We start from the raw sequence: 11,082 nt of genomic DNA, 5'->3' as shown, positions 1-11,082 counted from the left end.
GAATGCAAGTGTCCTTTTGTCTCTTGTCTCTCTCTTTCGTTAAGCTTTAACGATATAGGTACATCGTTGTAGGTTTTTTTTTACCTTTCTCTTCTGTTGCCGCAAGATCGCTATCGCCATCGCTTTCTTTTTTCTTGTAATTTCTCTTCTTATCTTCTTGTCTCCGTTGCAGAAAAAATGTCTAAAACAAATGCCGTGAATCGGAAGAAGTTGTTGAATCCGCACACAAAATGGGCAAAAAAAGTTTCGCTTTAGTCCGCAATAAATTGGTGTGTTCTCTTATTTTTTTTTATTAAGTCTTAACCTGTCATTTTAAGCGATTTTTTATATCCATTTTGATGTGACTAGGAAAAAACCAAGGGAAATGTATCACTTAAGGAGATCTTTGTGGAAACAAGAACAAGGAGTCAAATGAAGACACAACTAGTAAAATTGTATGTATATTATGTATTTCAAGTTTTTATTGAAATCTATTATTTATTGTTAGTTTTTGTTTGCTTGAGTGCGGTTGTTGGATTGTCTTTGTAAGGAGAGGTGAAATGGAGGAAATTGAAGCACAACTAAGCGCGGTGGTAGTCACCGTTGATGCATACTCGGCCGTTATGGGTCCGGAACATCCGGACGTCTAAGACTATATGGACGGGGTTACAAAGACTTCTTTGAAAGGAAAAGCTGGAACTTTTGAACCAACTTCAAATGCCACAAATGATGTAGTGCAAGAAATGCAAGAAAGGATCCAAAAAATGGAGGAACAAATGGAGGAACAAAAGAGAACTATGCGAGCGAGAGATTATCGTTACATTACTTCAAAAGTAATTGAAAAACTCCAACGTGCGGATTAATTAGTCCGGACATGCTAGCGCATTGTGTGCGCCTTCACCGGGAGAAGCTACGTACGCACAAGTAGATAGCAACAATTAAGGTTAGTCTCACTTCTTCTCAAGTTGCGATATAGCTGACTTATATTGGTTCTACAAATTGCTATACAATGAACATGGTAAAATTAAACTAAAACTTGGAAAAAAAAGTTGTTGATAAGTTGCATGCACATCTGTGTGTTGCTGTATATATATCCTGCAAACTAAAAAGGATAAATTATAGCATTTTTTTGATAATTCCAAGACTGGCGAGAAAGGAAATATGAAGTGTCTCTTAGAGATCCCTAGCCAATCGAATTAGGTTAGCAATTAATGGCCTGCTTTATTTGAATATAGAGTGAAGGATCAGAGCTGCAAGTTGCAAGTAATAAAATTGAAGTAAAAACTTGTATTAACTAGGGGCATTCCAAGAATCGAACTCGGGACCTCTCGCACCCAAAGCGAGAATCATACCACTAGACCAAATGCCCTGCTTTTGTTGGTACCCCAGTCTAAACAATAGTTGGAAGTTTCATCTCAGTTTTCTGGAGTTTGTACCATTTTATGAATTAATTTTCTAGGAGGAATGACTGATGAGCATTCTGCGGTGTCTTGGGGTCCCCTTTTCTTTCCCTTTTTAAGGCCGAAAGGTTGAGATGAAGGTATTGACAAAAGGAAAGTGAAGGAAAGAAAAAGTTATGCTTTGCTTTTATGTTAAAAATGTGTGTTCATTTGTCTTAAAATGTATGGCCTAATCCTCTTTCGAATCTTGTTTCGTTGTATATGTATGTTACGTGCCCTGTTTATAACTATGTGCATACCTATTTGTATATTCGAGTAAAATAGTACATGTTTAAAGGGGACCTCATATAAGATCTGCTATATAATGAATTTAACTGATTTTCTTGATAGTTCAGTGTTTTTAAGTATCTGAATAGTCATCATGTTTTTAATATTATGTTTAAGAAGAATGGCATGTATTATTTGGTCTAACCTGAATGTGTAGTACTATTTGAGCATCTTAAAGTTTTTGATTCTATTTGTTGTTGTTAGAATAGCTACTAACTATGATAATATGCCTATCACTCCCTCCTTTATTAGGCAGTCTTCTTCTTTCTTTGAAACTTGACTTGTTTGTTTGGTCATCTTTACTTTACAAACTTGACTTGTTTGGTGGTCTTTAAACATTGCTTTGACAAACAAATTGTTTATTTGGTCTTCTTCTTGATAGGTATTGCCGCGTCATTCTTACCGCTTTTCTTGTTGGCTCATTGTGAAGCATCGGCCGACGGAAAAACATTCATATATCATCCATTCTCTCATTTTGCAACCTTTGATTATACCGGAGAGATATGGCTGTCAAAGGTGCATTAGGGTGTGTGTTGAATAAGGTTGTCAAGTGAACACTAATACCTTTGAATATGACTAAGACTATTTGCGCATCTTAAAGTTTTCGATTCTATGTGTTGTTGTTAGAATAGCTACTAACTATGATAATATGCCTATCACTCCCTCCTTTATTAGTTGGTGCTTTGCCTGCTCGCCACAAATGCCTTTGTTTGGCCGGTCTTCTTTTGATAACCGCCTTGATACGATGGCTGTTGTTAAGGTTTTAGCTTGCTTGGCCGCCGGCGCCGCCGCCGCCGCCGCGGCCGCCGGCCGCGGCTTTGGTGGCCGGAGAAATATTCATATATCATCCATTCTCTCATTTTGCAACCTTTGATTATATGCCGAGATATGGCTGTCAAACATTAGGGTGTGTGTTTGAATAGGGTGTGTGTTTGAATATAGTTGTCAAGTGAACACTAATACCTTTGAATATGACTAAGAGTATATTCATTTCTAGTCTTGTCATCATTAGTATGTATGCATTGTAGAGATTAAATTCTTTTATGAAAGCTTTTCTAAATCATTTTTCCTTATCAATTTTTTGTAGGTGGTGAAATTGAACAAGGGGATGAAAGAAGTGAAGATACGTGATCGACTAAGGAGGATTGGGTTAATTTTTTTGAAAATTGAAGACTTGTGTGTTCCACCTCTTGAATGGTCAAACATTATCTTGATATTTTGCTTTTATGTATATTACTTGACCTCTTGGATTATTATTTTGGTATGATCGATGTTGGATCTTGTATTAGTATTTTGGTATGATCGATCGATGTTGGATCTTGTATTAGTATTTTGGTATGACGTCGGATCTTGAATTATTATTTTGGTATATACGATGTCGAATCTTAGATTATTATTTTGGTATGATGTTGGATCTTGAATTATTATTTCGTTGTGATGTCGGATCTTGAGTTATTATTTTAGTGATGTCGGATATATATGTGGTCTATATTGTGTTAGCCCTCTATAGTCTGTTGCAGTAGCACCATAATATCCGTTGCAGTAGCATCATAATACTCGTTGCATAAGATTAATAATACATCACGGTAGCCCCATAATATATGTTGCGGTAGACCTACAATACCCGCGGTAGAAATTCTAATAATTGTTGCAATAGTCCTAAAAATAATCGTTGCAATACTATATAGCCGTTGCATTAGATCTATAACGACCTTGCAATAGGAAGAAGCGATGTTGAATAGTCGAAATGAGCGTTGCAATAGCGTTGAATAAATCGATGCAAAAATCTATATTGCAACGGTTCATATCTGTTCCCGTAGATACATAATCATTGCAATGATCGTGAAGAGCAAACCGTTGCGGTAGGATAATATATTGCAAACGGTTTTACAAACCGTCACAATTAACCGTCACAATAGACCTATTGTAACGCAAGCTGTTGTAACAGTAACTAAAACCGTTGCATTATCACTATAGCAACGGGAAAACAAGCTATCGCGCAACGGTAACGGCACCGTTACCATAGACCAAATTTCTAGTAGTGGGTGGAAGTAAGTTTGTTGGAGAAATTGGAGTTGGAGTCATGTTTGGGAAGATTATGTAGCATTTGAGTTATGCATTGCTTAGAATTACCTTGAGAGAAATTTGTAGGTCTCCTTAGATGGTTAATGAAGTTTTATACAAGTTTCAAGAAGGTTCTATAAGGATTGGAGATCAATCGAAAAGAACGCGATTTCGCAAAACCAGAGAAGTTAGGGCAGTATGCGGTTGCATACTGAGTATGTTGGGCCGTATACTGGCTGCGAACTCCCCATTTTTGGTGAGCTTAATTCCCAACATCACACCCAAGTGGTGGAGGGAGTATGCAGCCGCATACTCAGTATGCTAAGCCGCATACTCACCGCAAATTTGAGCGGGGTGCGATTTTTGCCACCTTTTTAAATCCCCAAAAACCTCATTTTCATTCCAACTTCCCACACTTATTTCCCCATATTTCTAGAGGTTTATTAAGAGTTATTGAAGGTTCCCTATCACTCCACACCTTTCCATATCATCAAGAGAGAAGATCAACATCAAAACTCAAAGGTAATCCAAGGAAGGTGATTGTTCTTGCTTCTCTTCAAAGTTGTGGCGAACTTGATCTTGAAGGAAGTTGAGGAAGGTGAAGTTCCTTGGTCATAAGGTATGTTCTTCATCCTATTCGTATGGTTGAGTTGATTTAAAGGTTTGGTAGCCCCTAGAAAGGAAAAAAATTAAAGTGGAGAAGCTATAGGTGTTGAAGTGGAGAAGATGAACTTGAAAAAAGGATTTTGGATAAAATTGAAATTAAATTGGATATAACTTCTCGATTGTGATATTGTAGATGTTGTTATTGTTGTTAGAAGTTGTTTTATGATATGGTGGAGGTTGACAAAATAGGGGAAGTGCTACCCAAATTTCATTAGCTCATTAATAATGCTAGTTTGAACTTAAGCATGTTTTCAAGACTTAACCTTGTTGTGAATTCTCTTCAATGTAGAGTTTGCGAGCTTTGGAGGAAAACGTTAGTAGTTAAGAAGATGTGAAGGCATGTAAGGCTAATCCTTTTATTTCTAAAGGCATGATTCCATAGTTGTGAACCTCTACATAATATCCACAATATTCCTATTTCTAGAAACACTAGAAGCCCATAATTTCCATAATTCCCATAATTCTTATGATATTGTTTACAATGTTCTTTGTGATGATAATGATGACGATGATGAGGATGATTTCCATTATAGAGATGCCAAAGCTTAAAATTCTTAATGTTCTCGTGATATTAATGAGTTTGTCACATGATTATTGATTGTATCCATTGTTGTTGATCTGATCTTATAATAGTTTTTCTTCCAAGGTGAGATATAGCGATGATGATGAATCCATAATGGAAATCGGAGATTTTCCAACCTTATGTCACTTCGATAGAGTAGTAACGCTTTATTTGGGCTCTCATGCATGCTTCATATATGTACATATATAGATCTACATATCTGTCTATATATATATATATGTATGTATATATATATATATATATATATATATATATATATATATATATATATATATATATATATATATATATATATATATATATATGTATGTATTTTCTCACACCGTGCCCTGCTATAGCCGGTCGGGCAGGCTCGTAGATGCGCACACCACTGCAGTGGACAACTTATGATATCATCCTGAACGCGGGATGCCCGGACGTGGGATAATGATGATAACACCATACCTATATAGTCAGGCAGTTTACTCTCTCTCTCTCTCTCTCTCTCTCTATATATATATATATATATATATATATGGATATGGTTTTGAAAGAAAAAGCTAAGCATGCATGATATCTGCCTTAAGAGGCAATCAAATGCACAGGTTATCTCTTTTATCTCATGCTCCTCATATCTTTATTATGTTGTTGTTCATGCTTTACATACTCAGTACATTATTCGTACTGACGTCCTTTTCTTGTGGACGCTACGTTCATGCCCGCAGGTAGGCAGGGAGACGGATCAAATCCTTAGGTGCTTCATCAGCGGATTCTCAGGAGCGTTTCGTTTGCTTTGGAGCTACAATCTATTGGTATTACTCTTTTGTGTACATATTTGGGCACGGCGCGGTCCTGTCCCATCTTTATGATTTGTTGTACTCCATATAAAGGCTCGTGGACATGTGTGTACAGTTAGACGTCTCATAACCTCATCTGTTCATATCTTGTATATTATTTTTGTAGCCTTGTGGGCTTATATATATATATAGATATATATGGGGCAGAGTTGATGATAATCATATAAATGAGCTTTTATTTGAGAATTTATGCCCGTCCAGTTTATGAAAATTGTGAGTTAGATATGTGATCCACCGAGATACGATTAGAAGAAGCATGGTAGGTAGTGCTCGGTAGGCTAGCTCCGGGTACTGTCATGGCCCTCCGGTTGGGTCGTGACAATAATATTCCAAACCTTTCCATATCATCAACAGAGAAGATCAATATCAAAACATCAAAGATAATCTATGGAAGGTGATTGTTCTTGTTTCTCTTCAAGGTGGTGATGAACTTGATCTTGGAAAGAGTTGAGTAAGGTGAAGTTATTCCATTATAAGGTATGTTCTTCCTATTATTTACATGATTGTGTTAATGAAAATATTTAGTAACCCTTGGAAAGGAAAAGAATTAAAGTGGAGGGGTCATAAAGTGTGGAGTTAAAGTTGATGACTATGAGATGAACTTGAAAGGGGGTTTTGGATAAATTTGAGATTAAATTGAATATAACTTCTTGATTGTAATATTGTGGATGTTATTATTGTTCTTTGAGAGTTGTTTTGTAATATGGGGGAAGTCGATAAAATAGGAAAAATGCTGCCCAAATTCCATTAGCTCGTTAATTATACTAGTTTAAACCTAAGAGTCTTTTCAAGACTTAACCTTAGTATGAATCCTCTTGAATGTAGATTTTGCGGGCTTGGGAGGATAACATTAAGTAGTTAAGAAGACGTACGTGTATGTTAAGGCTAACTCGTTCTTTCTAAAGGCATGATTTCCTTATTGTGGTTCCATCTAAGATGGCCATAATATCCTACTTCCAAGAAACGCTAGAAGCTCATAACTCTCAACGTTCTTATAGTATTGTTGACAAATATTCTTTATATTAATGATGATGAGGATGATTCCATAATAGAAATCGGGGGTTTACCGACCTTATGTCACCCTGGTAGAGTTGTAATGCTTCCTTTAGATACTCATGTATGTCATATATGTATATAGCTATTTTCTGACACCGAGCTTATATGGCCGGGTATGATATCTATTGTACGCACCACTGCAGTTGGGTATGGATAACACCGAGCCTTGTTATGGTCAGGTACGGATAATATCAAGCCTTGTTATGGCCGGGTATGAGTGACACCGAGCGTATATGGCTGGGTATGGTATTGTATATGTATATGTATGAAATGTTTCCTTTAGGGAAAGGTTAAATATGCATGGCAATCATCTTAAGAGGTATTATGACGTGTAAATTGTTATCTTTATCTTATGTTATCTTCATGCTTTCATCATGTTACTATTCATGCCTTACATACTCAGTACATTGTTCGTACTGACGTTCTTTTATTTGTGGACGCTGCGTTCATGCCTTAGGTAGATAGGGAGACAGACCAGATCCCTAGGCTGCTTCATCAGTGATTGCATAGAAGTGCTCCATTTGATTCGGAGCTGCAGTTAGTTGGTATTATTCTTTTGCGTACATACTTGGGCATGGCAGGGTCCTGTCCCATCTTTATGATATTACATACTCCATGTAGAGGCTCGTAGACAGATGTATATAGTTAGGTGTTATGTAACCTCATTGGTTCATATTTTGTATACCATTTTGGTAGCCTCACCGACTTGTACAATTGGGCATAGGGTCCTGTCCCATCTTTATGATATTACATACTCCATGTAGAGGCTCGTAGACAGATGTATATAGTTAGGTGTTATGTAACCTCATCGGTTCATATTTTGTATACCATTTTGGTAGCCTCACCGGCTTGTACAATTGGGCATAGTTAATGATGTTTATATAAACATGCATATATTTATTGAATTCGTGTCTCTTACGGCTTATGATAAATGTGAGTTAGTCAAGTGGTCCACCTAGATGTGATTATTAGAAGTATGTTAAGAGGTGCTCGGTAGGGTAGTTACGATACCTGTCATGGCCCTCTGGTTGGGTCGTGACAATAGTGGTATTAGAGCAGTTCATCCTAAGGTGTGTCTACGAGCCGTGTCCAGTAGAGTCTTGTTTATGAGAGTGAAGTGCGCCACACTCATAAACAGGAGGCTGCGGGCATTTACGAATGATTGACCTTTCTTCCTCATCATAGATCGTACGACAGAATCATGATATAAGAATTTCCCTTTTCCTAACCGTGCGTTATATTTTCAGCGATGCCTGTGAAGAGAAAACCTACAACGGCCCAGAAAGGCAAGACAGTGGCAAGTAGGAGGACTAAACGGGTACCGCCTATAGAAGTAGATGAGGGGGAGTCCCAAAAGGAGGTTCCATCTCGGTCCTCTCATACTCCACTCATTTCAGAGGAGCACGAAGGAGCCTCAGCTCCAGTTCCAATACCCCCAGTTCCTCCGCCAGATGCCTCAGGCCAGGAAATGAGAGAGGCCATCCATTTGCTAACCCACTTAGTCACCGTACAGGCCCAGCGGCAAGATACGGATCATGGCGATAAAGCTGTCAGTGCCAGAGCCCGTGATTTTATTAGTTTGAACCCTCCAGAATTCTTCGGGTCAAAACCGGATGAGGACCCGCAGAGCTTCATAGATGGAATGTTGAGAACATTGTGGGTAATACATGCTTCGGATGTTGATTCGGTAGAGTTGGCCTCCTATAGATTACGGGATGTTGTGGTTCATTGGTATGCTGTTTGGAGGTCTTTTAGAGGAGTTAACACACCTCTATCGGTATGGCAAGAGTTTGTAGATGCTTTACTCCGACACTATTTACGCGAGGTTTGACGGAGCCGGGCCGATGGTTCTTGAATCTTAGATAGGGGAAGATGAGTGCCCTAGAGTATAACCTTCGTTTTAATTCTTTGGCCAGGTATGCTCTAACCATGGTAGCTGATATTGATGGATGAGTGTTTGACAGTCACTTTAGGAAGGTATGGATATTTCTCGCATTCAGGCCCATGCCCAGAATTTGGAAGAACGGCAGCAACAGCGGAGGAGTGAGCGTGAGCATGATAGGGGTTATAGTAAGAGGGCTAGATCCTCAGGTCTTGTTAGTGACTTTAGAGGGGATCAGAGGCAGTGGTAGTCTATGCACTCAGTCCATTCAGCGACTAGTCACCTTCACGATTTGCGAGCCGGAGATTTGATAGACCTATTCACCCCGAATCGGGCCAGAGTTTCAGGGTTTCAGGTTCTCAGTATAGGGGTGATTCAGGCCAGATAAGACCACCCTTACCACGTGTTATACCCCATTTTAACCGGGTCAAAGCGGAGTACAACATATTGGTGATTCCTAATTATTTAACTTAAGGAGTCGCCACCTAATTATTTTAACGGTGAATTAGGACACCTATTTTAACTAAGTAAATGCCTAAAATAAACTCCAATTTTAAAGGTCTTACTAACCTAATAAATTCTAGTAAGGGTTCTAAATATCCTAATGGAAAAGTCTTAGGCATCCATTAGAATCCGTTAGTTACGGTTAACCGGCCAAAGTTAGGTTAATTAAAAGATTAAAAAAAATGTGAGAGTTCAGAAATAAATATGCGAGTGTTTCACTTATAAAACATTTGCAAACTTTGAATTAATTAAGAAAAGGTGACTTGGGATTAATAGAGCACTGTCCAGATACATGACAGTAAAGTTAGAGCAGTTCAATCTAAAGACTCCAGAAAAACGTTTGATATGAAACGGACATTACAATGATTCACATTAGAAATCCTTAACTTTGGTTCAAAGTATTAGTAACAAAAACACGTGTTTTAAGAAAATTATATACAAGAGAAAAATGAGTAGAGTCCAAGATCCATAGGTTAGCAGCAATTATTTGGACTTGAAAGCCACAAAACTGATTTAAAAAAAAAAAGACTTTAAGGACTTGTTTAAATCTTCACCAATGTTCCATTTTTATTAAAAATACATAGTTGATTTTGAACATTTTTCGGAGTCATAAAAATTTCCAGTTTGAATACACATACAGTGAACTAGATTAGAATTTGAAAAATGTTACTCTTTGAAACTTGTTCAAATAATATCCCAATCACCCCTTCTAAAGGTATAAAAAATTCTAAGGTCGATAATCTTAAATAATTCAAATAAACAATCACATATAAGAAAAACCAAACAACGAATTAATCATAAGAGATAAGCTAGAAAATGCAGTGGTCATTCTTTCTTCTCCTCTGTTTTCTAGCTTCTGTTCGGATGCATTTTTTAGAGAGGATAAGAGGAGTGAATTAAGAAGCAAATGAAGATCCCGGGTTTTCTCTCGCTTCCCCTTTATTTATGCTCGAATTCATTTCGAGGAGGGCAAAGGCATGAATGAGAGAGGAGATGCACATTTCGGGTCTAGCGGCGGTGGACACTAAGTCTCGAAGCGAGGCCTTGCGGTGGTGAGAGTCTTTATGAAGACTCCGTTTTGCTCCGTACATGCGACAAAATATAGATGGAAGAAATTAGAGATATAACCAATACAAAAAAATATCCAAACCATAGAATTTAAGTAAAATGTATTTAGAATCAATACTCACTACAACAAATGATATTTGGCACAAATATCATATTTCGTGTTATTTTTACATCCTATTCTTATGACTTTTATCGCTCAATCTATAATGAAATCATCGTATTTGGGCTTATGTTGTTATATTTCATGTATATAGGTACGATGAAGACAAACGATGGAAAACCGGGCTAAAAGTGATTGATTTTGGAGCATATGATGATTACACGAGGTGACGAGTCGAAGACCACATGTGATGAACTAAAAGAAGAAAAAGAATTGAACTGAAGGTCGCGCTTTTAGTCCGCATCGCGTAAAGTAAGCGAACAGACCAAGCTCCTGACCAAAATTTGTCATCAGGCTTTTCATCCGTGATGCGGAAGAAAAGCGGAAGAGCATCAGGGCTATCCTTACGCGATGCGGAAGGAAAGCACAGCGACGGGCAGTTTTCCCGTTTCAATCGGGATTAGGTTTACTTATTTTTTGTCTTAACCCTAGACTATATATAGATGTTTTATTAGCTGAAAACGTGTGCTGGGATATTTGGAAGACTTGTAAGCCACCGTTCTAATTTTCTCTCTAGGTTTATTTTATTTTTCATCTTTTTCAACCCTAGATTATTC

The 11,082-nt window shown here is 37.7% G+C and overlaps 1 long non-coding RNA gene and 1 other non-coding gene across 2 annotated transcripts; both read right to left on the bottom strand.

Moving 5' to 3' along the window:
* Positions 1-1,276: 1,276 nt before the first annotated feature.
* Positions 1,277-1,348, bottom strand: TRNAP-UGG (transfer RNA proline (anticodon UGG)). Its single transcript has one exon. It is a non-coding gene; the product is annotated as a tRNA-Pro (tRNA).
* Positions 1,349-2,849: 1,501 nt separating this feature from the next.
* On the bottom strand, positions 2,850-3,171 carry LOC132051018 (uncharacterized). Its single transcript, XR_009413547.1, has 2 exons — positions 3,049-3,171; positions 2,850-2,950 (listed from the first exon to the last, which is right to left on the bottom strand). It is a non-coding gene; the product is annotated as an uncharacterized LOC132051018 (long non-coding RNA).
* Positions 3,172-11,082: the final 7,911 nt, after the last annotated feature.

This window comes from Lycium ferocissimum, chromosome 3 (assembly GCF_029784015.1).
Source record: "Lycium ferocissimum isolate CSIRO_LF1 chromosome 3, AGI_CSIRO_Lferr_CH_V1, whole genome shotgun sequence".
Classification (NCBI taxonomy): Eukaryota; Viridiplantae; Streptophyta; class Magnoliopsida; order Solanales; family Solanaceae; genus Lycium; species Lycium ferocissimum.
The sequence above is the reverse complement of the archived record's forward strand: the minus strand, read 5'-3'. Positions and strand labels throughout refer to the sequence as shown.